The sequence below is a fragment of the Myotis nattereri genome (assembly GCF_964212035.1).
Source record: "Myotis nattereri genome assembly, chromosome: 8".
Lineage (NCBI taxonomy): Eukaryota > Metazoa > Chordata > Mammalia > Chiroptera > Vespertilionidae > Myotis > Myotis nattereri.
Window position 1 is genome coordinate 93,694,564 of NC_138083.1, and position 21,800 is coordinate 93,716,363.

Genomic DNA, 21,800 nt, shown 5'->3' on the forward strand with positions numbered 1-21,800 from the left:
GGGGCCGGGGACCACGGGGTGGACAGCAGAGGCTGCTCCTGCGGCCTCTTTTCTCCCTGTGTTGCCGTCTTCCCTGCGTACCTGTCTGGGTGCCAATCCCTCTTCCTATGAGGACACAGTGACCCTGGATTAGGGCCCCTGATGGCCTCGTCCTAACGCCATTATCTCTTTAAAGACCCCGCCCCCAAGTGCAGCCCTCTCTGGGGTACCAGGGGTTAGGAATTCAGCACAGGAATGGGGGGACCTAACGCAGCCCCACCACTGCCCCGCCTCTCTCCGCTGTGGATTGAGCCTATTTACATGTCGTTTCTCTATCAGACGACAAGCAAAAAGGGAAGCGAGGGAGGGGAGAGGGAGGACAGAGTTCCGTTAGACAGGCAGACACACCCTCGTCTGTGGTTAAGCAATCACGCAGCTGACCAGGGATGAAGACCAAGACGTTATAAAATGGAAGGTGTGGAAATGCACACAGTGAGGGACCTATCAAAGCTCCCCGCCTGGAAAGGACGTCGGCCGGCTCGCCGACACCCGCTCTGAGGACGCACGCACAGGCCCGAGCAAGCAGCCTCGTCGGGCTCTGCCGGCCTTTGCACCGGAACCGTCCCCAGAGCGAGCGCCCGGGGGTGAGGGGCAAGGACAGTCCGGCCCCCACTGCCTCTCTGCTCCCCTCCTGGGTCCCGTCCCCTCAGGAGGCCCAGCGCCAGGCAGGCCTGTTGCTGCTTCCAACCCCGCAGTCCTGTGATGTGGCCTCCCCGAGTCACCCCCCTCCGCTGGGCAGCGTTTCAAGGGATCGGGAAACCGTTTTCCGTCCCAGGAGCCAGCCCCAGAGTTAGCAAGCCCTGTGGTTTGGTTTGGATCGCGCTCATCCCTGCAGAGAGCGGGGCTGCCAATCCCTACATACGTGTCAGCATAAACAGCAGCAGATGTACCTTCGCCACGTCAGAGCTCCATAAAGTAGAGCGAGCCCTGCCTTCCACTCGGGACGCGTCATTAGCCATATGTTTGCGATCCTCTCGCGTCTGCAGATCTGGGCCCATGTTTTACCTTGCGGGGGACGAGAGCTATTCTTGGAGGAGGTTCCTTCCCGCCTGGAGAGCTGCCTCAGCGACGCCTGGGTCTATTTCTGGGGGCATCTGGAATCCGCCCGCGGAAAATGTATGGATGTCTCTTTCCATGGGCGGTGCAGGCCCACAGGCCTGGGCCCTGCCCTTGGAACGGGTGTCGGCGGAACATTTGAGAACCCGGGCTGGGCTGCCCATGTGACTGCTGGGCGGCTGGCCTCCTGCAAGGGAAGATGCTGATTTCGGGAGAGTGGGTTTGGTTTCTGATCCTTTGGGGAGAGAAGCGCAGCGCTGGGCGAGGCCGCGGGCAGGGGAAACGGCAGAGCCCTCAGGGATGTCCTTCTGCAGAGAGGGATGGGGTCTTGGTTTGGTTTGGCGTGTGAAGGCGTTGTCTGGAGTCTGCTCTGTTCTCAGGCCCTGGAAAGCGAGGTGTCCTGGGGAAGATTGCCTCCTATCGAAGTTAGTGTTTTGCAAACAAAAGGACCGAACGTTTTATTGTGAAACATCTTGAACGTGCACAGCATAAGGAGTGTGATATGGGGCCATGATGAGCCCTCATCTCCTTGCCACCGGGAATTAATAGTTATTCACATTTGGCCCCTCTTGCCTTACTCCATCGTCTCTTCCCTTTTTCCTTTTTTGTTTTTTTTTTTTTTTAGTGTTTTTAAAAACTCTGACATCATTTCCTCCTTCTACATCTCCCAGTGAAGACATTTTCTCACAAACACACCCAGCTAACGACCTTAACAATAATTCCCTAACATCACCTACTGCTAGGCCTGTAGTCACACAGTCTGGATTGTGTCAGACGCAGTACTTTGCACCAGATTGTTGGATCCCGGATCTGTTCAGGTCCCCTCACCTAGGTGTTCCGTCTCCTCCAACCGTTTACTTTCACGTCAGCCCTTGTGTTTGTTGGGGTCCCCGCCCCCAGACTCTATGACAGAGACTTGTGTGCAGGTGTTTGATGAGTGGGGTGCACTAGGATGCGAAAGTGAAAGCAGAAGAAAAGCGAGAAGAAAGGCCCCAAGGAGACGCAGCCATGGGCAGGCCACAATGCGGGCAGCTGTGGTTCCTCCCGACACACTGAGGATCTGTGCAGCTCGCACCTCAGGTTCCCACCGAAGGTCAGAGAATCGAGCTCCTTCATGCCCTTGTTGGTTCCCCTGCTCGTGGCTGTGTGAGCTCCTCTGTCACTGGGAGAACACCCAGGACAGGGCAGCGAGGGCCCCGGGGACTCTGGCGACCGCTCCAACTTCAGCAGGAGGGTCCATGTAGGCGCTGAGGGCTCAGGGGGGTGGGGTGAGAGTCAGAAACCCTTCCCTCCCTCCTTCTCCCCTTCCTTCTCACCTTCCTTCCTCCTCCTTCCTCCCTCCCTCCTTCCTTTCTTCCTCCTTCCTTCTCCTTCCTCTCACTCCCTCCTCCTCCTCCTTCTCTCTCTCTGCTTCTTTCTTTCCTTCTTTCCCTCCTTCCTTCTCTCTCTGATGTTACTGACTTCTTGTCCTGCAAAGTGTCCCAAGCTCTGCCTTGACGAATGCCGTCCTTGTTGGCATCTTGAACGTGTTCCTCTCCCCGCGGTCCTTGGCACTGGACGCTGGGTCTGCAGGCTGAGGAGCGTCCGTGTCAGCGAGAGGGCATCCTGGCTGGTGCCCCTTCCTCAGAGCTCATGGGCGAGCTCCTGGGTCCTTTGCCTCAAGGAGAGGAGTCGCCGGGGCGGCCCGTCCTTCCAGCAGCGGCAGCCTGGGTCTCCGGTCCAGCTCCTTCTTTTCGGGACCTGATGACCAGAGAGGCCGTAACCGTTGCTCCTCCACATTCTCTCCTCACAGTTATTGCACGTTTTCCGTGTATTTAACAGCCTCCTGCAGTCCCCTCCCTGCCCCACATCCACGGAAACGCCCTCCTCATCCCACCTGCACCGGTTCCTCCCGCTGTGGGTCCTGCGGCTCCTCCCAGTTCTCCGTCTGTAAGCTCTCTCTGCAGCCTGTAATGTTAATAGCCACACTCGCCCTCTTCAACTACCTGCTTTCCTCGTCTTCTCCGGCCTTACTGTCACATCTCTCCGATTGATCCTTCTTAGTCACACCCATTTGTCTCTAAAATAGAAGTATTTTTGCTAAGATTTGAGGGATACTGGCCAGATATCATACAATGTAAAAGGAAATTCCATACCAAATTAAAGAAGGATTCCAGGAGCCGACATAGGATCCCTACATTGCGAGGATGGCGGAGAATGACAGGGTGTGCGCAGAGGTGACTCCGTCAGCACCTGGCAACGCTTCCCGGCTTGGGGAGGCGGCAGGGAGACGTGACCGGGCCCAGGAGAAATGGAGCCGCAGCAGCGAGAGTCCCTGCCCGCTGGGTCAGCGGGGGTCACGGTGCCGGCGGATGCCTCCGCGCTCAAGGATCCACACTGAATCTCAAGCCCGCGAGGACGATGTGGAAGCAGCGTTAACACAAAGGGGAAAATCCGAGGCCGTCTCCTAGGAAACAACCTTGAAACCCTAGGTCAGCAGCAGCCACAGGGTCACTGAGCTGAGGAAACATCTGACCAACCATAGGACCTGCCCAGCTGCTGGCTGTCGGAGCAGCCCAGTTCCCACTCACAGGGCAGCAGGGCCAGGCTGCACCCTGGGTGCCCACCCCCCTCCCGCTCCCGAGTGCTGGCCCCCTGAAGGGGCTTCTATTCATGCCTATGCAAATGTAGTTTCAGTTTTTAAGCCAACATATATGTATATACTTGGTGTGTGTGTGTGTGTGTGTGTGTGTGTGTGTGTAACATTTATTTTAGAGAGATGAGGGAGAGGGATAGAGAGATAGAAACATCGATGAGAGGGAAACATCATTGATTGGCTTGCTCCTGCACGCCCCCTACTGGGGGCCGAGCCCACAACCCGGGCATGTGTCCTGACTGGGAATCGAACGGTGACCTCTTGGTTCCTGGGTCGATGCTCAAAGGCTGAGCCAACCGGCCGGGCGCGGGTCCGTAATCCTTTCAAACGTGGGGCTCCTTCGTCTCCTAGGCGTCCTGCCCACCAGCAGGAAGAGAAAGGAGAGAAGGTACACCCACTCCTCCTCTCAACCCAAAGGAACAGCAGAGAATCTGCTCACAGCCCATTGGCTGAACCGGGGCGGGAGCTGAGACGGTGGGAGAGGCCATGGGCTGGGCAGCAGGACAGGGGAACGGCCTGGTGACGGACACGGAGTCAGGGCCGCTCACTCACGCCGACGGCTCGGGCCTCAGCCAGCAGCAGGCGTGACTGGTTGCTTGCACGCCGCTGCCTCCAGGTGGAAGCTCTGATTTGATAATTAGCATCACGTTATGAAGGTCATATTAAGTATATATACGTATAGAATCGTGGTTATACTCGAATACACATTCAGAACATGAGAGAGAGGGTTTTCAAGCTCACATGTCGATCGGAGTGAAATAATAAATTTTCACTCACCTTTTTCTGTATGTTTTTTACTTTTTTTGCACAATTAGGAGGCATGCATTCTGTAGCAAGAAAAATAGAAAAGCAATAAAAGCCATTTTGAAAACATGTTTCACCGTCCCTTTCAAATGCCAGAATTCTGCGACCTCCGCGTTCCCTGCCCCGTCAGCTTCCGTCCGGCCGGGGCTGGGGTCGCAGGAAGGGGACCTGCCGGGCTCCAGACTTCGGCTCCCCCCTCCCCGGAGGCCCCGCTGTCTGTGGGGTGCCTGCTGGCGGGAGAGAGCGAGGCGAGAGCCCCTTTGTCTCGCTCTGCGTGCTACCCTCAGGCCGGTCACATGGCACAGGCTCTGTATTCCCCAGGGCGGCCTCTCCTGAATTTCAAGTCGGAGCCGGGAAGAGGGCAAAGGTGAAGGAGCAGAGCTGAAATGTTTAATGGGAAATGCCTCGCGGGGCCGCGGAGCAGGGGGGAGAGGGGGCTGCGCATGGCTCGGCTGTTTGCAAAACGAACTCCTTTCCCTCCCAGGTCCAGGCAATTAGACTTATTTCTGAGAAAAAGAAGCCGGGGGATATTTCCGAGGGCCTGCTGGAGACAGCCAGGTCGGTGTTGACGGAAAGGCGACTGCCTTCTCCAGTGCCGGCTGGGGTCCTGCGCTGGGAGGCTCGGGTGGCGAGGTGGGAGGGAGGAACCTGCTCTTCCTGAGCGAACACTTGCTCTGTCCGGAGGCTGGCTTCTGTATCGGCAAAGGAGCCTGGCCAAGGAGGCGCGTCTGCAGGAAATGTGAATGTGCAATGACACGTCGTTTAATAAGAATTAAGTAATGAACTCAGGCCACAGGTCAGATAACGGTGTCCAGGCAGGGCCCTTTCAGAGGCTGCGGATAAGACAGCGGAATATCTGGTCCCGCCCGCCGGAGTGCTCAGCGGCTGAGCGTCGACCTCTGAGCACGTGTCCCTAGAAGAATGCTGCCTTCCCCCCAACACTCCCCCAGCGCCGCCAGGAGCTCCCTTCCCAGTCCCGGTCAGGGCACGTGCCTGGGTTACGGGCTTGATCCCCAGCACGCGTGCAGGAGGCAGCCAATCAGTGATTCTCTCTCATCATTGATGTCTCCCTCTCTCTCTCTCTCACCCTCTCTGAAACCAATATAGATATACATTTAAAAATGTATATCTCACATCCACCAGGGCCCCCAGCCTCGTGGTCTCTGCCCGGCCAGGCCCCGGGGTGGGAGGCGACACTTGGAGGGTCTGTGTAGGAAGGTGCGGATGCTGCAGCCCCGCTCAGCGCAGGCCCTGGGAGTCCTCACACGCCCGTTGCCTCCGCCCTGGCCTGTGGCCCTGCCAGGTTCCTGGGCTCTCAGGACGGGCACAGGCCGGTGACCAGGAGGGAGAGAGACGTCCACCGACGGACCGACCCTCTCGGTGCTCGGACACGGAGCGGCCGCTTCCTACGGAGGCAGGAACACGTTTCACAACACGCCGGCGGCCCCAGCAGGACGGGCCTCCGCTGCGGAGCTCGGGGGCTCGGGACACACGCACTTGTATTTCACTCACGCGAACTCGGCGCTGGGTTTGGGCGACTCTCCCGGGCAGCTCGTCCCCAGGCCATGACTGGGCACCCGGCAGCTTTGGTCCCCTTGTCCTGCTGTGTCCACACACGCCCTCCGCCATGCGGCCTCTGCCATGCGCCCCCCGCCATGCGCCCCCCCCCCCCCCCCCCCCCCGCGATCACAGCAGCAGGGACTTGAGGGCTTGGGGAATGCGTGCCTGCTGTTCTGTGCTTTGGCCCAGGAGCGACACATGTCACTCTCATTGCCCAGAACCAATCGCAGGCCCTGGTCTAACAAGGGGGCTGGTCTAACGAGGAGGCTGGTCTAAGGAGGGCGAAGAAACGTAGGCCAGTGCATGGAATCCTTCAAAGCCATAGTCTCCGAGCTCAGCGTGACCGGCTTCTCCTCCTCCCGGTGGTTTGACTGGGTGGCACAGGTGCCCTCAGGATGGAGCCCTTGTCATGGGCCTCTCCAGCGAGGCCCTTCCCCGTGCGTGGGACACACGTGATTCTCACGATGCCCGTCCGGCACCCTGGTTCCACCTCCCACGGGAGCGTGGTGTGGCGACGGAAATGGTCACAGAGCCGGTTGGGGAGCTCTTTCCCCAGGGCTGCGCACGCGGCCTGAGGCCTCATCTGTGCGTCTTCGGTGCCGTCATCGCGCACACCCTGGCACCGGGCCCAGGGTCCATGGCCCAGGTGTGGCCCAGGTGTGGCGAACGCACTTCCCATCGACACTCCCCAGTGGGGCGGGTCCTGGCCCAGGAGTGCGGGGCCGGCTTCTCCCCGCCGTGCTTTGGCCCTTATCCCATGACCTCCCGTAATAAACAGCAGGAGGTGCTGAGGGAGGCCTGGAAGAGGTGCACCCATCAGGCTGGAAACGGAGGAGAGAATGGAGGGACAGTGACCTCTGAACCAGCTGAGAAAGATGGGAGGGGGGAAGAGCGTGAAGAGAAGCAGAAAGTAACCCCCCGCCCCCCGACTTTCCAGAACTGAAAGTGTGTCCGTGTGCAGATGGGGAGCATGGAGCTGGTGGGTGGGGTGGAGATGAGGAGAGTGGGTGGAGCCCCATCATGAAGGCCTTTCTGGCATCCCCAAGGCAAACCTTCGACGTGGCCCTGGATGTGGAAATGAAGAGCCTCCCAAGACCTCCCTGGCTCCTCCCCGCAATGTCAGGGTCCCCTGATTGGAGCCTCGTTTGCTTCCTCTGGTCTGAGCCAGCTGGCAGCGTGCCGAGCAGATGCAGCCTGTACCGCACGACTGGCCGCTGGGCACCCCCACATCCGCCCTTAGGTTCGTGTCCAAGACTCGCCTCAGGATGCAGAGCGTCCCCTCCCCACCACCCCGCGCCCAGGTCCTGCCCGGAGAGTGGGCCGCGGGAGTGGCAACCGGCCAACCTTCTCACCTCGCCGCTCTCCTAGGCTTCCTAGCCCCGCGCTGCTCCCCGTCCCCCCGCCTGGCTGCCCGGGGCTTGGCAAGACCGTGGAATTAAATGCGTGGCAGATGTGCTCGGGGTCGAGGGGCTCCGTTCTTTGCTGATCTGCAGTTTCTGACAGTCTGACTCGGCCCAGGGCCTCTGCTGAGTTCTTGTCCCATCGCACCATGCGGTGCAGAGGTCGCTGAAGTCAGCTCTGAGCATGTGGCCAGCCTCAGGGGCTGGGCCGCGCCAGGGCCCAAGAGCTGGTCTGCAGAAGGGATGGAGACAGTGGCATCATGGGGGCTGGTGACGGAGACACCGGTCACAGGAGAGATTATCGCGGGCGGTGACGGACAGCGAGAGGGGCTGCCGAGGCTTAATGTCCCCGCACTGGGCGGCGGAGCTCGGCTTGCCGGGGGAAGGGGACATTGGCCGCCCCGCTCGTGCCCTGAGGGACGATGTCCGCCATGCACCCGGGAGCCCAGGACATTGTCGTGGTAAATGAGATGCCGCCAGCAGCAGTGGCTGCCGCCCTGAGATGAGTGGTGTGAGGAGCGGTCCTATCAGAGTGACTTTGAAAGAGCTGTCCCCTTCCGACCTCCTGTTCTTCACCCCGGGCCGCGTTCCGGCGTAGATGCCGTGCTGTCCCTGCGGGGCCGTGGGGTTAGGTTTCCAGGGGTCCGGAGAAGCATGTGGTGTTTGCCAGGCTGGGGCGCATCACCCCTCTGGGCTTGGTGGGAGGTAGCGGAGAGTTGGGCTTGTTGACGTCTTCAGAAGCCGCGTCTGTCCCGCGGGGCCCAGGCGATGGCCGGGCGGGGAGTGAGGCTGTGGTCATATCTGGGGTTACGGGTCTATCGTTGATGTAAAATGGGGGGATTAGGATGACGAGGGACTGTTTTTCTATTCAGTTGGGCAAAGACCTCAATTCACCAAGGCAACTGCTGGAGAGGGACTGTCCTGAGACGGGTTCCCATGTGAGCTGAGTCGTGGCCCCAAACGCCCACCGTCTACACCAGCAGTTCTCAACCTGGGGGTTCTCAACCTTAGGAGGGGCCGCCTAAGACCATCGGAAAACACATCTATAATCACATATTGTTTTTGTGATTAATCACTGTGCTTTAATGATGTTCCATTTGTAACAATGAAAATACATCCTGCATACCAGATATTTACATGACGATTCATAACAGTAGCAAAATTACGGTGATGAAGTCGCAACGAAAGTAATTTTATGGTTGGGGGTCACCACAACATGAGGAACTGTATTAAAGGGCCGCGGCATTAGGAAGGTTGAGAACCGCTGCTCTATACCCTGGAGCTGAAGGCTGTTCCTCATCTGGCAACAGGGGCTCGGCAGACATGATCACATCAAAAAGCTGGCGATGAGGGGCTCTCCGGATGGGGCGGGTGCCCCCAGCTGTCCTCACAGCGTCCTGACAAAAGGAAGGCAGAGGGAGGCATGACACGGAGGGGGGCTGTGAGCACAGAAGCAGAGCGTGGAGGGATGTGGCCGCAAGCCAAGGGATGCCCAGAGCGGCCGCGTGGGGAGGCAAGGCACAGCGTCTTCCCAGGAGCCAGGGTGTCAGACGGACTCAGCTGAGGCCCTGGCCGCGGGCTGCAGCTGCCGGGACAGTCGCTGCTGTTCTGAGTTTCCGTGGCCGTGGCCGCTGGTTAGCGCAGCCGCGGGAAAGCAGTGGCTTCCTCGGGACGCAGCCCCAGCGAGGTGGGGCCGTCGCAGATGTGTTTCTAAAGCAGATGCCATATGTTGTATCGAAGTGGGTGTGCGGGCAGCTCTCTGCCAGATGTGCCCCAGCACAGGCCTACTGGGCTCGTCCATAACCACATTTTTAAAAGGGCGGCTCGGCCTCCTGAAATTCAGGAGCTCGCTCTGTGCCCGCGAGCAGGGTGTCTAAGTCACGGCTGGTTCGGGGTGAGCCAGGGGTCACCTGGCTGGGGCTCCTCGGGCACCAGCGTGGGGAGCGAGCTCGGAGCGAAGGCAGGAGCCACCGGGATCAGTGCCACGAGGTGAGGAAGCTGCAAGGGAAGGTCCAACGCGGCACAGCTTCTCCTGCTGCCAGTCTGACGCTGGACAGGATGCCCCTTCCTGCGTCCACGCGTGTCCCTAGGCCTTTCCTCTGGGGACAGGTCCCCTTCCCTGAGAACCTCCCTGGGAACTCACCCGATGGGTGCGACGTAAGCCCACGGGGAGCGGGACACAGCGTGAGCGGCCTGGCCCCACGCCGGGGAGTCTCGGCCCCTCTGCTCCTGGGCTGGACACAGCTGGTCACTGACATGGGTCCAGGGGACTTGCAACATTATCAACAGCAGCGCAGGCCCGGAGAAAGCATGGGGCCAGGCGGGTCTTGGGAGGTGTGGCCACTCAGCCCTCACCATCCCCCAGACCGTGTGGCCGGCATCTCACACCCACAGGCGAGCGCAGGGCCAGGAAGCCCGCAGCTCCTCGCTGGGCGTCGCCCACGTGCGTGGCAGGCTGGCTCCCCGTAGACGGGCTGGATTCCAGGCCCTCGTCCCACCCACAGCCCTGGACACGGTCTCTGCACAGAATGTTCCGGGCACCCCAGCGAGCCCAGCGAAGAGGAGGGAAGGCCGTTCAGAGCTGTTCTCAAGGGACCCGAAGAAAGCGTCCTGTTGTGAAGGCAAAGCCTTTGCTTCAATCTCTCCTCCCTCGTCGGCTCGTTCCGGAGGCAGAGCCCTGGCACGGCACCCGGCGCTCGGCTCCTCGCTCGGCCCTGGAGGGGACCCGTGCCCCTGGCTCCGCTGGACACACTGCCGTGGAGACGTGTGGTCTCCAGCGATCGTCCGAATGCATCACCCCGTCCATGCTGCCCTCCGCTCCCCCATCTGCCCTCCCCCAGCCCCAGGAGGACACCCGCAGCCAGAGCTCCAGAGAAATGCTGCTTTTCTGTCAAGTGATGACACGATGGCCCCAGGTTACCGACCGCGGACACGCCAGGAGTCGGCCGGGGGCGGGAAGAAAGCGGGTGGAGTTTATGGAAGTTTTCCACTCGAGTCGGCAGCGGCTTGAATGCGAACCAGGCCGGACGCCTGCCTCTCGGAGTGAGTTGTTCATCACAGGCTCCGAGGAGGGAAATCGGAGCCAGGCAGCGTCCGCCCAGAGGCTCCCAGTCATTCCTCTCCCAGGGCCCGTTTCCTGTCTGCGCCCGATCAGCTCAGGAAACCACTCTCCATCCAGGTCCAGTTCTCGTGACCAGCCTGAAAGCCCCTGAGAGTGGACATGTCTACGTTCCTCACACACACACACACACACACTCACTCACTCACACATTTGTACACAATCACACACACTCTCACACACATGCACACACACGCACACACGCACACTCACACACACACATTTGTACACAATCACACACACTCACATTCACACACACGCACGCACGCACACTCACACTCTCACGCGCACACACTCACACTTGTACACAATCACACACACTCACATTCACACACACGCACGCACACACACTCACACTCTCACGCACGCACACACTCACAATTGTACACAATCACACACACTCATATACACACTCACACACACTCACACACACTCAAACACACTCACACACACTCAAACACACATACACTCACACACACACTCATAGACACTCACACTCAAGCATATTCATACACTCACACACACTCAAACACACTCATACACACACCCACTCACACACACTCACACTCACACACACACTCACACTCGTATACACACTCACACACACACCCACACTCAAACACACACACACACTCATACACACACTCACACGCACACACTCAGTTACAAGTATGCGGTGTGGTTTATCCGTGCTGGAATACCAGGACTCCCCTGTGTAACCTGCGCTGGTTTAAACTAGGTTTCCCAAGGCAGGCGGTGAGGTGGCCAGCATCCTGCCATTCAGGTTCCCTGTGGCCGTGCAGCCAGCGGCCAGGGAAACCGCATGGCGCTGCGATCGCCCCGACACCCCTTACAAAACGTAGGCCCGGAGCCTAAGCCCAGACTCGCCCGCTAAGGAAAGTCGAGCGTTCCGCCAGGATCACCTTCATCCCGACGAGCAGGACTGGCCACGCTCCCGGGAGGAGTCCAGCTGCCCCGCCTGCAGCTCCCGGCTCAGGCCCTGGGCGCAGACGGGGGCTCCAGTTCTCCGCGTGATTCAACGTAACTTCGGGGAGTCCCCTCAGCCCTGGGGACAGCCGGGCCTGGGACCGTGGCCGGGCCATGGCTGAGGCGGTGGCTGGGATGGTGGTGGAGACGGTGGCTGAAATGTGACTGAGGCAGTGGCTGGGACGGTGGCGGGGATGGTGGCGGATGACCGACAGGCATGTACCCGAGCTTTCTAACTGCGCCTCAGTGTCATTATTCTTTCTTTCTTCTGGCTTCTGTCCACCCGCCCCCCCTCCCAGTTTCATATTCTTTTCTTCCTTTCTCTGCAGCCTAATCAGATTCTTGGAAACGGGGGTTGGAAAGACTCTGGAACTTGCCTCCTCTCCGCCTGCCAGGGCACGACCGCTCCGCTAGTTTCCAGGCCCCCCGCCAGGCCCCCCAGCGTCTCCGGTGGTGGTTTCCCGCGCCCTGGCCTCGCAGACTGGACTGTGAGGAACGCTGTCCAGGCGCCCGGCAGCGGCATGTTCTCACCTGTTCATGTGGCCCCTCAGGCCGCTCCTGGAGGCGAAAGGGGCGCCTGGGCCCCTGCACCCCTGCAGGAGGCGTGTGCCTGGCACCTTAAAGCTGTGGGGCTGTTATAGTGGCTTCTCTTCGGGGAGGACGGTGGGAATCTGGTTCCGGATGCGCCCTCAGGGGCCGGCATTTCCAGGCATCGATTCCGGAGCTTCCATTCACATGGGGGGGGGGGCGCTTTGGGGGGCTCCCTGAGTGACGTACATAAACGTGCCTGTTCGCAGCCTTGTCTGCGCTCACTCGTTAGTGGGGAGTGGGTGCTGCTGGGTCCTCGTTCCCGTTGACGGACACGGTGAGGGCGTCACCGCCAGGCTAACTGCTTCTTCCATTTTCTAGAAACCTGTCCTCACGGGCGGGGCGGGCGGCCGGGTGCTCACAGAGGGGTCTGCAGGAGGCCCCACGCGAGCTCACTGAGACACGGGAGGCGGCTCCGGCTGGGGGCTGCGCTCAGACGCCCCAGACAGGCCAGGCCACTGCTGGGACCCGGTCCCCGGCCGCCTTCCTGGGAGGCCCAGGCTCAGGAAACTTCCCAACAAGCCGGCTTTAGAGGCAAGCACGCTGCTCGGCGCGAACCAATAAGAAGCATGAACGGAGGTTTCCAGCTGCTTCTGGAGCCCGACGTGAGCAACGTAGGAACCAATCAGCGTTCGCAGGGAGCGCGACACACACACACTGTCCTTCACTCAAGCTGGCGAGGGGAGGGGGGGGGGCAGGACGGACAGCCATTCTTGGAAAACTTAAGGACCCGCCGGATTACAAATTTACAATTTCCTTCCTCGCGGCACAGAGGAAAAAACACGTTCATTAGTGAGAGCGGGCGGCCCCCTCGCCCGTCACTCTGTGCACTCAGTGGGCCATCCCTGCCGCTCTTTGGGCCTTGAGGGGGTAGGTGCCGGAACCCTAATAAAGCTGGGGGGGCAGACAGCAGCCGGCGGCGAGGAGACGCCCGCAGCGGGCAGCGGAGGCCGCAGAAGCCGCTGCTCCGACGGGACGGGCCTGCGTTCTGTGCTTTCGCCGTGTGCCTCCGTGTACGCAGGTAGCAGCGACTCTCCTTTAAAACATCCCCTTCTCATTGCTTGGCCCCGACCAGCCCGGCCAATTTGCTTTTAAATATCTTGTTGCACCAACGGTTCCTTCCCCTTTGGCCATAATTTTCATCTTCAGGCTCATTCTGGGCCCAGGAGGGATCCCCAGCGAGGGTGCCGAAGGGGGCGGGCCTCTGGGTCGGAGTTCAGGAGGCGCAGGAAGCCGTCTGTTCGCTCAGAGCCAGGCCGCAGGGGGCCAGGAAATCGCCTTTGATTTGGCCGGAAACAGGCTGGACGGAGAGCAGGCGTGGGTGCTGAGGTGGGTGCTGAGGTGGGTGCTGAGGTGGGCAGTTTGCGGACGGGAGCTCGGCCTGTCCTCAGGGGGGGGTGGGCGTGGCTGGTCCACCTCGAGCTGTTACCAGGCCCCAGTTCTCTGGGGGATGAAGTGTCTTGGAGGAAACAGTCTCAGGAGGCGGAGGGCGAGGGAGGAGCACTGTCTAGAAGGGAGTCCAAGGAGCAGAAGGTCAGGGGAGGGGCTCTGTGGTGTCCTGTGGCCTTCAGTCCCCTGGGGCCAGCGCCTTTGTTCCTGACGCCTTTCCGAAGGACAGGAGGCGCTGAGGGACCCAGTCCCCCGGGGCAACCAGGATGTCCTGCTCAGGTTCTCCACTTTCGGCAGAGCAGAGACGGGGTGCGGTCCTGGGTTTGGGGTGCAGTCCTGAGGTTGGGGTGCAGTCCTGGGGTTGAGGTGCGGTCCTGGGTTTGGGGTGCGGTCCTGGGGTTGGGGTGCAGTCCTGGTGTTGGGGTGCGGTCCTGGTGTTGGGGTGTGGTCCTGGGGTTGGGGTGCGGTCCTGAGGTTGGGGTGCGGTCCTGGGGTTGGGGTGTGGTCCTGGGGTTGGGGTGTGGTCCTGGGGTTGAGGTGCGGTCCTGGGGTTGGGGTGCAGTCCTGGGGTTGGGGTGCAGTCCTGGGTTTGGGGTACGGTCCTGGGGTTGGGTGTGGTTGGGGTGCGGTCCTGGGGTTGGGTGTGGTCCTGGGGTTGGGGTGTGGTCCTGGGGTTGGGGTGCGGTCCTGGGGTTGGGGTGCAGTCCTGGGGTTGGGGTGCAGTCCTGGGTTTGGGGTATGGTCCTGGGGTTGGGTGTGGTCCTGGGGTTGGGGTGCGGTCCTGGGGTTGGAGTGCAGTCCTGGGTTTGGGGTACGGTCCTGGGGTTGGGTGTGGTCCTGGGGTTGGGGTGTGGTCCTGGGGTTTGAGTGCGGTCCTGGGGTTGGGGTGCAGTCCTGGGGTTGGGGTGCAGTCCTGGGTTTGGGGTATTGTCCTGGGGTTGGGTGTGGTCCTGGGGTTGGGGTGCGGTCCTGGGGTTGGGGTGCAGTCCTGGGGTTGGGGTGTGGTCCTGGGGTTGGGGTGCGGTCCTGGGGTTTGAGTGCGGTCCTGGGGTTGGGGTGCAGTCCTGGGGTTGGGGTGTGGTCCTGGGGTTGGGGTGCGGTCCTGGGGTTTGAGTGTGGTCCTGGGGTTGGGGTGTGGTCCTGGGGTTGGGGTGCGGTCCTGGGGTTTGAGTGCGGTCCTGGGGTTGGGGTGCAGTCCTGGGGCTGCTGGCTCTCGCTCTTGCTGGCTGCTGGCTGCTGCCTCCGTGGCGGCTTTGCTCTCTAGGAACAAAGGGTTGGGTCGCCTCCTGTTCCTCGTTCCCTGGGGAGGCAGTAGCGTCAACCAGGCATTTTCCGGGTTGGAATTCCTTGGAGTAAGGCGATTGGTAAACGTTATTAGTATTCTGTAAGTCCCCAAGTAAGCGAGGATCCAAAGACAGAGATAGATTAGATAGAGAGATAGATAGATAAATAGATAGATAGATAGATGATAGATAGATAGATAGATAGATAGATAGATAGATAGATATTGTCCTATATATTTACACGTATGGAAAGATGTGTGTGTACGCACACACATAGCTCACACACGGGTACACATGTATATGTTATGTGTGTCTGTATACACACTCCTGTACACAGGAGCTTTTTCCCAGTTCCGTCTGATTTATTCATCATTAGATTCCGTTAGGAAATGAGTGAACCGCATGCTCCTGGAGCCGTGTTGGTGGCGGCCAGGCTGCAGCATGGGGCCGTCAGCAGGGGCTGCAGAGCACAAGGCCATCTCCATATTCATATTCCAGACCTGTCACGACCCCCGCATCCTTCATCTGATCACATGGGCTCCGTCCGGGGCCTGGAGAGCCCGGGAAGCCGCCGTCGCTGAGAGCCGGGCAATTAAAGGCATCAGGCCGCGTCTCAGCGGAGGCTCCCGGCGACCGCGGGGACTGGCGCCCGAGGCTTAATCAGGGCTCCCTGCACCTTGGTGGGCGCCTCCTGGTTGGTACAGGCAGCGCCTCCACCCCATCCTCCCACTTTTTAAAGAGAAAGAAGCCTCTTTTGAAATGTAAAGCAGAAGGCTTTGTGGAAAGAGCCTTTGGGGGAGTCGGAGTGGGGGGCAGTGGGGGCTCGAGTCTCCAGCCCGCTTCCTGGGTTTGGGTAATAAGGTGAACAGTGAGTGATGCCCCTAAGGCGACCTTTGTGTTTTATTTTATTTTGTTAAAATGAGCATTTTAATATGAATCAGTGGAAGATGCGTGAGGATATAGAAATCTATACCTTAGAAGGCACTGCTGGCATTTTGCTGTGCGGATCACTCTGATTAATTCTCTTTAGAAAGAGACAGACCCTCCCATGACAATGCTGCCGTGTCCTTAGGGTGTCACAGCCCGGTCGCCGGAGACCAGGTGGCCTCATTCTCCCACCGCTGGGCCACGGCCAACACCGTCCGCCGGCACTTCTTGGCCAGCCCGAATCCCGAGGCAGGGGGACGTGGGGACCGTTCCTTGATCCTCCGAGCGCTGGTGTGCACGTGTGCATGACCCATGGACACGCACGGGAGGGTGGTGAAGGCGCGGGGCAGGGGCTGGAGGGGCCGACTGGGGTGGGCGGGACGTCTGCGGTACCTTCAACAACTCAGATGTAGAAAGGAGGAGGAGAGACACGAGTGCTATTCCTTACCCCGACCTGGCCCCGGGCTGCACTTACAGGACCCTCCCCGGCCGAGCCCACTGCCTGGGGTCCTGCTGCTGGGCCCGCTGTGACTCTTGTCATGGTCACACTGCTTTGTTCTTAGTTTCTTTTCTTTTCTTTCTTTCATTTTTATTTTTTTTAAATCTTTATTGTTGAAAGTCTTACATATGCCCCCTTTTTCCCCCATCGGCCCCCTCCAGCCCACCCTTAGCCCCACCCCACCGCCCCCCGCAGGCCCCACCACCCCTTGTCTGTCTGTGTCCATGGGTTGTGCATATGTGCACAAGGTCCTGGGTTGATTACCCTCCTCCCCCTTCCCCCTCCCCCACAGGGCCCTGCACTCTGTCCCATGATCCCACACTCTGTCCCAAGATCCCACACTCTGTCCCAAGATCCCTCACTCTGTCCCATGATCCGGCACTCTTTCCCATGATCCCTCACTCTGTCCCATGATCCCGCACTCTGTCCCATGATCCTGCACTCTTTCCCATGATCCCTCACTCTGTCCCATGATCCCGCACTCTGTCCCATGATCCCGCACTCTGTCCCATGATCCCTCAGTCTTTCCCATGATCCCGCACTCTTTCCCATGATCCCGCACTCTGTCCCATGATCCCTCAGTCTTTCCCATGATCCCGCACTCTTTCCCATGATCCCTCAGTCTTTCCCATGATCCCGCACTCTTTCCCATGATCCCGCACTCTGTCCCATGATCCCGCACTCTGTCCCACGATCCCGCACTCTGCCCCACGATCCCGCACTCTTTCCCACGATCCCTCACTCTGTCCCATGATCCCGCACTCTTTCCCACGATCCCTCACTCTGTCCCATGATCCCGCACTCTGTCCCATGATCCCTCAGTCTTTCCCATGATCCCGCACTCTGTCCCATGATCCCGCACTCTGTCCCATGATCCCGCACTCTGTCCCATGATCCCACACTCTTTCCCATGATCCCTCACTCTGTCCCATGATCCCGCACTCTGTCCCATGATCCCGCACTCTTTCCCATGATCCCTCACTCTGTCCCATGATCCCGCACTCTGTCCCATGATCCCGCACTCTTTCCCATGATCCCTCACTCTGTCCCATGATCCCGCACTCTGTCCCATGATCCCGCACTCTTTCCCATGATCCCGCACTCTGTCCCATGATCCCGCACTCTTTCCCATGATCCCGCACTCTTTCCCATGATCCCGCACTCTGTCCCATGATCCCTCACTCTGTCCCATGATCCCGCACTCTTTCCCATGATCCCGCACTCTGTCCCATGATCCCGCACTCTGTCCCATGATCCCGCACTCTTTCCCATGATCCCGCACTCTGTCCCATGATCCCGCACTCTGTCCCATGATCCCTCACTCTGTCCCATGATCCCGCACTCTTTCCCATGATCCCGCACTCTGTCCCATGATCCCGCACTCTGTCCCATGATCCCGCACTCTGTCCCATGATCCCTCACTCTGTCCCATGATCCCTCTGTCCCATGATCCCGCACTCTGTCCCATGATCCCTCACTCTGTCCCATGATCCCGCACTCTGTCCCATGATCCCGCACTCTGTCCCATGATCCCGCACTCTTTCCCATGATCCCTCACTCTGTCCCATGATCCCGCACTCTGTCCCATGCCTCCACGTCTCTGGATCCGCTCCGCTCCTCTGTTCGTTTTGTGCCTTAGGGTCCCCATGTTGTCGTGCTGCTTCTTGAACCACGTTGGTCACAACCTGTTCTTGTGCCACTGAGTCGCTGGGTCCACGTGCAAAAAAAATCGATCCTAACGGGCGCGAGGCTGCATGGCGGGCCCTGCCCGGGGCTGGCACTCTTGTGTCCGAGGAAGACGGGACATTGACGGAGTCTAGCCTGGCCTTGAAGTCTCATTTCGGGCGGTTTTGGTTCTCAGCAGAGGTGGGCGGTGAGAGTCCTATGAAAAGACGCCCCAAATCTGCCACCATGGAGGCTAGCCACATAATTTACCACTAAGATCAGGGCGCTGTAAAGAGTGAGGGGGTGTTATTGGCCATCACGCCAGTACAAGAGGCAGAGCCCAGGGCGTCCCGCCGAGCTCGCCATGGGCTGCTCGCAACCGGCTGGCCCTGCAGCCCTGGCGCGGAATTCACCTCCCGCAGGCCTGTCCTGACCTCGGGCTCAGAGGGTCCCCTTAGCAAGGGAACGGGCATCCCCGGAGGGGCTCGGGGTTTATGATGAAACGAGACAAAGAGACGCAGCGGCATCCCCCCCTCCCCGCCCCCCGCGGAGGCTGCCTTCTCCCCAGAAGGGCTTCGCTGCGGCATCTGCCTGCTGTTCTTTCCATCCTCTCTCTCTTCCAGCAGAGACCACAGCAGTGCCAGGCCTCTGGGTGGTCACGGCCGCGGGGTCATGGTGCACCCTCCCTCCATCCCCAAGGCCGCCCTCTGCGGCTGGCAGGGTCCTTCACAAACCCACACGGGCGCCTCCCACCTGCCGGCCGGGCGGACCTGCTTCCTCATCAGAGTCCCCTAGGGTTCCTGGCGCACGGCGACACCTGGGACACGGGGACTTCGCCACTGCTCGCCTGCTCTGTCTGGAGGCCCAGAGGGAGCTCCCGGGGCGGGGGGTCAGGGGCAGCACCCACCTCGGCCCCTTCCATCACCACCCTCACCCCTGGGCCCCGTCTCGTGAGGCACATTCTGGCCATGGGGGCGGGGCGGGGGGTTGAAGGGGCAGTTTTGTGGTTATTCCTGATGCACATGGCGAAGGGCTTGGCCTCTGATACTGGGTCAGACTCACCGAGAACGAAACTGGAGCGGGGTTTCCGACTGCACCTTAGGACCTTAGGGATGAGGCTGCGGCGTAGAGGCGGTGCTGACTCCCGGCCCAGCGGAGGGAGTACCGTGGGGGCCAATGGGGAACAGGTGACACTAGGCAGGTCAGAGGGGCGAAGGGCCGGGGGACAGTCGCTGGCAGCCACGGTTACACAGCGACCCGCTCATCGCCGGGGCCGTGAGCCCGGCTATCGTCGCTTGGCTGGCCTTGGTTGGCAATGACACCGAGAGGCTGGGCTACTGGAGGGCAATGCCACGCTCCTTCCAGGGACAAGCGCCAACAGCAGACCGAGCCTGCAGGTTAGCGCCGGGCGGGGGCTGACACATGAGCTTCACTTGGGAAGTGGTGCAGCCTGTCCTCCTCGGGGATCTCATGAGCCATGTTCCCTGGTGGAGGGCGATGAACAGTTTCTCCAGTAAAGCCAAGTGCGGTGCTTCCTGTCTAGTTGGTCAGACACCTCCTTCTCCCGCCCCTGTCTGTCTGCAGAGCCCCTCGCACAGGTCCCGGGGTTGCCTGGGAATGGCCCCTGGCATCTCCCCTCCTGGGGCCTGTGTCCACCCAGCACCCAGCAAGCAGTCACCATGGTCCCACGGACACGGATGGAGCCCCAGGCGTGTGTGTGGGCCCTGGAGATGCGGACGTGAACAGAACAGACATCCCTGTCCTCGTGCCTCTGGTCCACGTGCCTCTGGTCCACGTGCCTCTGGTCCACGTGCAGTCTGTCCCCTGCAGCCTCGGTGGATCAATGAGGTTCAGTATCGACCCCAGCCCGCCAGTCACTCTGAGTGGACAGGGCCAGGCTGAGGGCCCCGGCCACAGGGCTCTTCGGTAGAAGACCAGCCCGCCTGGCGGCACGTGGGTTCCTGGGCAGCGTGGACACCCCCCCCCCCCAGGCTGCTCCACGGGGCAGCCAGCTCTGCTCTGTCAACCCCATCTCTGGGGCGGCCACCGATGCGAGTCGGGCGGTGAAATCACTCGTGTTCACCTCAGCTCGGTTGCCTAACATGCAGCGAATAGGATGATCAATCACGTTCATCTCCCACTGCACGTCCCTCGGGGCGCTGCCAGCCCCTCGGTGGCACGGACTCTGTGGCCTGTGCCCGGGGCGTCCCAGGCCAGCCACAGTCCTCAGCAAAGCGGCCCCCCTCCTCCTCCCGCTCGCCCTTCAGCGCGTGTGCATTGTTTCCAAGGCGCTGTCTCGCTCTGGTTTCTGCTTTGCTCTCCGAGGGCAGCGGCTGATGAAAGGAAGCCGCCAGCCCTTCCTCCGTGAAGCTGAACCCCCACCTCTCCTTGGGCGTCCGGCGATCGCGCTGAGTGTCAGCGGGCATCCGCCTCCTCTCCTCATTTTCCGTGGATCCTCCCTGAGTTTTCAGTCATTGACTGCGGGCCCCGCGGAGGCCTCCTCCCCCCGGCGGCGTGTTCCATGTGTGAGGGCCACGCCTCGCTCACCGCCCACCGAGATGGAAGAGCTGCTGCTCAGAGGCAGGCTGGCCACTGGGAGGGGGTTTGGCTGGGAAGGCGCCCCATTCCCGAGGCCCCCTCTCCCTCCCCAGGGCCAGGGTCTTCCTGAGCCCCCCGCATCCCGGGAGCCTGGCCGGCAGGGACTCAGGCTGGAAGTGCCGGAGCAGGGAGGGGGGCTGCCTTGCTCCCGGGACGTAGCTCTGCCCAGGCTCCTAGCACCTGGCTTTGCTGGGACATACTGAGCGGGTGCGGCCCACCCTCTCTCTCCGCCCCGTTCCCGCTGTCTGGGTCAGGGACCAAGGCTCTTTAGCCTCCTAATTGAAGCCTGTTTGCTTTGCACCCCCGCCCCCGCCCCCTGCCCCACATCCCCATCCTTACGCTTGATCCAATTCTAGGTTTTAATCATCAACACGTTCTAAATCCACACGTCAGTCAGGGCTGCTTTCTTTGCCATTGCTCTTCAGAGGAAAGCTCATGGGGGGGCGGGGGGGAGAAGAAGGAGAAGAAGAAGGAGGAGGAGGAGGAGGAGGAGGAGGAGGAGGAGGGGGAGGGGGAGGAGGAGGGAGAACAATAGGGTGGTTGGTAACCTTAATCGTACAAACAGGCCTTTTAATAATAACAATAAAATGTGGGAGCATTTTTCATTCCCACATTCCCTCTCTGACCGGCAGGTGAGCCGTGTGACAATGACGGGAGTGAGGCGGCCGAATGCTCACACACGCGTCTCTCTGAGCCTCTGTGGGCGGGTGGCTGTGTCTGAGAGCGGAGCAGACCCCAAGGGCCGAGCACTGAAGGGCGTCGCCTGAAATGGAAGCAGAGACAGAGGAATGCCACTTTTGGAAAAAGCAAGCATCCAGACGCGGCACCCACTGGAGGCCTTTCAGGAACATGAATGCACTTCCCTCCTGCTCCTTCCCCTCCCCCCGGGGCTGGGCAGCCCTCCTGGCCCAGACAGGCTGCCCGGCCCCATCTCCCCCAGGAGGGAGGGCCTCTTCCCACCGACAAAGTTGAAGGACAAGACGTGGTGGCCAGTCAGTGACTGTGTCCCGGTCCTCGGGGATGGAATATGGTCCTGTCGCTCCGTACAACCTCATCAAATCATTTAAGGGGCATGTTACGCGGACGAGTGGATAAGCTCTGGGTGGCTCCAGAAAGCAGAGGGCGCAGACTGACAGTGAGGAGCCTCCTCGGGCGGAGCCTGGACACAGCTGAGGACTTCCTCACAGCTCTCTGGCCGAAGAGGAGGAGCTGCTGACCCAGGGGCGTTTGCAGCCCTGGGCCACTCCTGAAG